At 31.3% G+C, this 7,158-nt stretch overlaps 1 pseudogene; it reads left to right on the top strand.

Annotated features, from left to right (window-relative positions):
- The first annotated feature begins 1,594 nt into the window (after positions 1 to 1,594).
- Positions 1,595 to 3,201, top strand: LOC108221631 (secoisolariciresinol dehydrogenase-like; annotated as a pseudogene).
- The last annotated feature ends 3,957 nt before the right edge of the window (positions 3,202 to 7,158 follow it).

Genomic DNA, 7,158 nt, shown 5'->3' with positions numbered 1-7,158 from the left:
TAGGCTTTTGAAGATTTAGGGATTTATGGGTTTGAAGTATTTGAAGATTTTTTTTTAAAACATATCATATGATACAAACTCCTAAAATTTGAGATCGCAGTCACCTTTTCCTTGTTTTTTGTTTTTTTTTATGAAAATACTAATTTGTGAAAAATATATATATTATTATTCTTTTAATATAACGAGATACGATTATTTAAGTATTTTTATTACATATTATTAAAACTGAAAAATTAAAAGAAAAATACGATCAAAGGGGTGGTATTTGGCCTACGGGCCTCTTTAATTTATAACAAACTTTAACCAACTATTTTAATAAAAATTAAAAAATATTTAAGCAATCCAATAGAAACATAATTAATACAAATCAATTTTAATTATTTTTTGACATGCTAAAATAAAGAACTTAAACAATATATTGTATAAAAATTTATTTCACAAACTCAGTAAAATTATATTAACCCAACCATATTTATTAGTTATTTAAAAATTAATTTTAGTTAAAATTCTAAAAACATTCTAAAAATTAAGTTTAGCTACACACTTTGCATTTAACTCGAAAAAAAATAATAATATTCATAGTATATAATTCCTTACCATTCCACAAAATAAATAAGTCATGTCCTCTTTGATTAAAATGTTGGATACCAAAATGATAACATAGAAAACAAAAAATTAATATTTAGATTATGTAATTTTTTACCGTTTCACGACATTATGTAATTATGTAAAATTATGGACAAAAATTTAAGGGGTCGACTGACCCCTCTTGCACTATTAAGATCCGCCTCTGCTCACAATAGACTTGAGTCATGATATTTTCACCAGAATTTCTCGAGTTACAATATCGTCAGGTAAGTGCATTTTTTTATACGATTAGGATTATTAGAGAACAATACCAAAGAGGAGACATATAATTTCAAGTAGAAAAAATATACGAGCTTCTCCTCTAACCTTATGCATCTATCTATCTATCTATAGAGCATATATATAACCCGTAATATTTTATAAATAAAAAAAATTTATTTTAGTAATTCGCAGAATATTTTGAAATATATATTTGTATTAATATATATAATTATATTAATATTATATATATACATATTTTTTGATTTATTTTATAGTGTTTTTTCTTACTATTTTTAAGGGTGTTTTTCCTTCTTTTTATTACTTTTTAACAAATCCTACATCTATTTATTTAAGAATAAGGAATGTATTCTATTAAAGACTATATTTATATCCGCAAGTTATGCTATATATAAATTAGTGATATGGTTAAAAATAGTGATAAAAAACTGTCCAGAAACTGATTTTTAGTTTTTAGGCTAGTTTGGTTTCTATTGGAGTAGGACTACACACACACAGATATATATATATATATATATATATATATATATATATATAGGCTCATGATCAAATAGAAACCACTCTTAAAATAAAAACTAGAAACCAGTTTCCCTACCACTATTTATAACTGCGGGTATCACTAATTTATACTGCACTAATCACTGTTTTTATATAGTATATAAACAACGATTTTTATCATCAAAATTGAGAAAATCTACTTATCTAAACTATTGATAATCGATTATAGATGATCAATTTCATCCGTAGGAAGGTTATTGACGTTAGGAAGCCGCAAGAGAAGTTGTATGATGATGGTAAGTAGTCGTTAGTTTTGTAAGTTATGATAGAAAGTGTATGTGACTATTGGTGATGATAGACAATGGTGGCAAGTCATGAAAACGTCTGGTAATGGTGGTAAGAGGTCCATTATTATGATTTGGGTGAAGATGATGGTCATATACGTTGCATATATGTGTGTGTATATATTTATATCCGCGAGATATGTTATATATAAATTAGTGATATGTTAGGTACAAATTAGTGATTTCTGTAGTTAAAAATAGTGATAAAAAACTGTCCAGAAACTGGTTTTTAGTTTTTAGGCTAATTTGGTTTCTATTGGAGTAGGACTCTATATATATATATATATATATATAGACCTTAGTGGTAAAATCATCAAAGTGTGATAGTTAACTCTTCTTTGGGGGAGTACCATGGACCTGAGTCCTTCCATAATTCTTCTCTAGAAAGTTATTGAAAGCATCAGAAATTACTTTAACTTGTGACAAGAGATCAGAAATTACTTTAACATGTGACAAGAGATAACCTGTGACAAGAGATAAAAGAAAAAAGCGTGACGATTTATATTAAATTAGCAAGTGTAAATATAGTTATGGCTTTTAAAAGGGTGATTTTAACATTTAACCAGATCAGGTTCAGTCTTCTTGGTGGAGTACACTCTAACTATCTGTTCATAGCAACATTCGGGTAACCAAAAACTGATAGGGAATTTTTCCTCGCAGTCCTGTAAATTGTACACTTTAACATCTAGAAACTGTGATTTTAAGAAACATCTGGTAACTAGAGCAGCAAGTGGGATTGGGAAAGGAACTGCAACCAGATTTATCTCCCAAGGAGCCAAAGTTGTGATTGCTGATATTCAGCATCAATGTGGCATGGACCTAGCAACAGAACGCGGATCAAATGCCACATTCTTCTCCTGCAATGCTACGAAAGAGTCTAATATCTCCAATGTAGTTGACTACCCTGTATCAAAATACAGCCACTTGGACATTATGTACAACAACGCAGGTGTCGCATGCCACACCCCTCGAAGCATAATTGACATAGATCTTGCAAAGTTTGACCAAGTCATGGCAATTAATTAACGTCAGAGGGATTTTAGCAGGGATCAAGCACTCTTTCCGTGTGATGATACCGCGTCAAAGTGGTTGCTTTCTCTACACTGCAAGTGTCATTGGGCTAATGGGAGGTTTAGCACACCATACATATTCAGTATCAAAGTCATCAGTGATAGGACTGGTGAAATATGTGGCATCAGAGTTGTGCAAACATGGGATCCGAATCAATTGCATATCACCATTTGCAATTCCAACCGCGTTTGCCATTGAAGACATGAGCCGGTTCTTTCCAGGAGTGGAAACACAAAGGCTCATTGACATGATTCATAATGCAGGTGCACTAAAGGGAGCAAAATGTGAGCCGGTTGATGTAGCAAATGCTGAACTCTATCTTGCATCCGATGATGCCAAGTATGTTACTGGGCATAATCTTGTAGTTGATGGCGGTTTTACATCCTTCAAGGCTTTGTGGCTTCATTATTTACTCGATTGAAGGTGGAAACAACTTATAACTATGATAGAATATATTTTTATATATATTCTATATGATTTTATTCCCATATTTAATTATATTTTGCACTGATTTGGATGTTTATTTAATAGATTTTATTGTTTTATTGTAGGAAATAAAGAATTCCAAGTTGAGAAGGATTTGAAGCTAAAATAGCTATTTTGTAGCTAAATTCTATTAAAATTCAGATTTATTGGGTTCTACCCGAATTCTGCACTGTTCGGGCCATATCTTGAGTTCCGGATGTCGGATTTGGACGATTTTACAGCCCACGCGAAGCCCTTGATATTTCCTTTAATTCGGAAGTGGTCCAAGATGCAAAGCCCAACTGGAAAAGGCCGAAAACTGGACAGAACAGCAGGCTGTGAATTTTGAGACTAATTCCTACTTGGTTTTGGAGTTTTATTTATACTAGCTTTAAACCCGTGCAAAGCACGGACGGCTATATAATTTTAAACTTATTATATATAGTTATATTTTAACATTATTTTATTAGTGTTTTAATATTAATGAATTGAAATCTTTATTAATTATAAATTATATTTTAAAAAATAATAGTGGAGTTTTTATCTTGTAGTATATCAAATTGTTTAGAGATGTAAGACTATGAGAACTCTAGACTGTTTGGAGATGCAAGACTATTAGAACTCCACGTGTAGCAGACTTTTAGTTATAAAATGAATCACCAAACCAACATGACCAAACCAAAATTTTGTACGACTACAAATTATACCCATGTTGGCTTATTATAGTATAGTATAGATATAAGTTTTAAATATTAAAAGACATATATTATGAGAGATAGGATTAGTTTTGATCATTGTACACTTTTAGATTAGAATTAGGGTTAGAGAGACTTATGGAGAGACCCAAAGCTTTTCTTGGATGATAGCAATAAAGGTTAAAGGTTTCTTTATATAGTTTTCTTCTCTTTTCTTATTAGTTATATTATGTGTTTTGATTGTCTTGGTTATTTTGTCGGTTTAGTTATTATTGAGTAGTGTATTCTAGGGCTTAAGGGGAAGCCATATTTGCATTATGATGTTGGCATGATTTTTACGGTGATTTGATTAATTGGTTAATTCTAATTGATATGTTTTAATATTGATTTGTGTAATCGGCCGATATCATGAATTGATTCTATGCGAATAGGAGTATAATCGAGAGATATACTACTAGAGGCACACATACAATTAGCCGAATGAATGTGAATGCGAGAGCATCATTAGATTTCTGAGAGCGTTAATACTCGAGAGAGATTAACCTTGCTTTAATTACCTGATTAATCGAATTACTAAAAGTGATTATTTGTGTAAGCGTGTTTCGAGAGTGTTGATACTTGAGAGAGATTAACAAACTCTAGTTGCATGATCACTTTAATTGCTTTAGCTTAGAGCCAGTCATTTTGTAAGCATGGTGAACCTGATTGCCCTGGATTTTTAATATATTATTTAGTGTTTTTTTAGTTAGTGTTAATTTAGTTATATTGGTTAATTAAACATTTTTACTCATCATTTGCTCTTGAAAAAATCGACTTTAGCTGAATAAAAATTGATAGCATCTGTCTCCTTGAGAATACAACCCGCATTTGCCAGTCTGCACTACAACAGACACCGTGCGCTTGCGGTTAGTTATAATTCAGGTTCATCATGCTTACACCAAAATAGCTATTCATATAATAATTCAACAAGTTATGTAATTAGAGCAATTGTTAATCTCTTTCAAGCATTAACACTCTCAGGAATCCATTGATACTCTCGCACTCAATTTCAGTCCCGCTGATCTTATGTGTGCCTCTAGTAAGTACATCTCTCGATCGTGTACTTCTATTTGCATTTAATCAATCTATGATATTGGCCAATTATACAGATCAAACATCAAGACATATAGACTAGAATTACACGTTACCCATTAAACCACTAATGAAAATAAAGCATTATAATGGTGCAAACATGCCTCCCTTTCTGTCCTAGAATGAAACTACTCACACATAGTAGCAGAAGTAGAAGCAACGAAAATAATGAAGAGAGCCATATAAAACATTAACAAGTAAAAACAGAGATGAAAAGGAATACCTCAAACTTATATTAATGGAGAAAACAATGTCTAGAACAAAGTATGGAGAGAAGGAGAGGAAGACCTAACCCTCTGTAAAATAGCGTATGTAACTAATGTGTGTTCTCTTTTCTTCCCCCTCCTATACTAATCGTAATCCCCTCATAATAAAATCTGATCTATTCCTATAATAATAATAACAATTTTAATGTTCTAAAATCAATATAAAAATAGAACTTCCAAGCAAGGTAGGAGTCTTTGTCAAAATTCGCAACTTTCTTTGCTGCTCTGTTTTCGGGCTTTTCTGATTGGACTTTGCTTCTTGGACCACTTCTGAATTAAAGAGAATTAAAAGGGCTTCGCGTGGGCTGTAAGATCATCCAATTCTGACATCCGGAGCTCAAGATATGGACCAAACAGTGCAAAAATCGGGTAGATACCAATAAATCCGAATTTCCATAGGAATTAGCTCCAAAATAGCTAATTTATCTCCAAATCCTTCTGAACTTGGAATTCTTTATTTCCTACAATAAAACAATAACAATCTATTAAATAAAATCCAAATCAGTGCAAAATATAATAAAATATGAGAATAAAATCATATAGAATATATATAAAAATATATTCTATCAAGCTACATCTTTTAAACCAGTGTAAACTCTTCCTTCATTAAGTTACATATATATTTTTCACACTATTTCCATGTCCTGAAATGTCTCCACTTATAGACTACTCGGACTTGGCAGCAAGAGTTCCGTTACTCCAGTAGTGTTAGCCGCTATTTTAAAAAGCGAAGATAAAATTTGACCATGTTTATGAGAATTTTAAAACCAGGCCAAGTTTTTATAACTGGATGTAAAGTTTGGGCACTACTCTGAAGTTAAAATTATTTTATCATCATTTTTAAATATTCAATGTAACAAATATAAAAAGATATTAATATAATATTGAAGTAGTGAAAAAGAGCTAATGTCTTAAAAGTCTAAAAGACTCTACTGTTAAAAAGAACTTGCACGTTACATTTGACACATTTCACGAACACCATCTTCATTTTTATAAAAATATACTCAAATATATAATAACTATATTTTTTCATGATTTTAATTTTAAATTTGATTAACTAAATTAATTACAGAAAAATTTGATAAACTAAACTTTATTAATTTATAGAGACTATTTTTTATAAGGGTCAAAATACAAAGATCAAGTGATATATTTATATGTCAGAATTTAAGTATTATTATAATGTTGCGAGTATTCATAATTAAGACCGTAAATGTGCTGAATCGAATCGAATTTTTAGGCTTTCCTGTTTCAACGTGTTAAATGTTTATCGAACTCGAAAACGAAAAATTCGCGATCGAACTCACACGAACAACTCACGAACCGAGGTTTACGAACAACACATGAATATTATTCATGAATTCTCTGATGCAGGGATGGGCATTCATGTTGCCCTGCTCGACCCCGATTCGATCTTTGCTCCGTTTTGATCGGGGATTCGGGAAATTTTTTCAAGATGGAGCGGGAAACAGGGAAAGTTTATAAAAGTTTCAGAGATTGTGGCGGAGTGAGGGATTAATGTGTCCCCACCCCGTTGTGGTTGGAGATTTAGAAAAATCTTCAAACAGAGCGGGGAACGAAGAAACTTTTATTAAATTTTCGAAATCAGGGTGGGGGCAGTTATTAGTGTCTCCTCGTTAAGTTCTGGTCGAGGATTTGGAAATTTTTTAAATTTCAGGATTGGGGCAGGATCGGGATTAGTGTTTCCCCGACCCGATCCCCAACCCCGATTATATACATAAAAATAATATATATATATATATATGATTATGAAAAATAAATTAATTTTTAATTTTATATTAATTTTTTACATTATAATAT

The sequence above is a fragment of the Daucus carota genome, chromosome 5 (genome assembly GCF_001625215.2).
Source record: "Daucus carota subsp. sativus chromosome 5, DH1 v3.0, whole genome shotgun sequence".
NCBI lineage: Eukaryota > Viridiplantae > Streptophyta > Magnoliopsida > Apiales > Apiaceae > Daucus > Daucus carota.
Note: the sequence above shows the minus strand (reverse complement) of the source record. Positions and strands in the feature narration are given on the sequence as shown.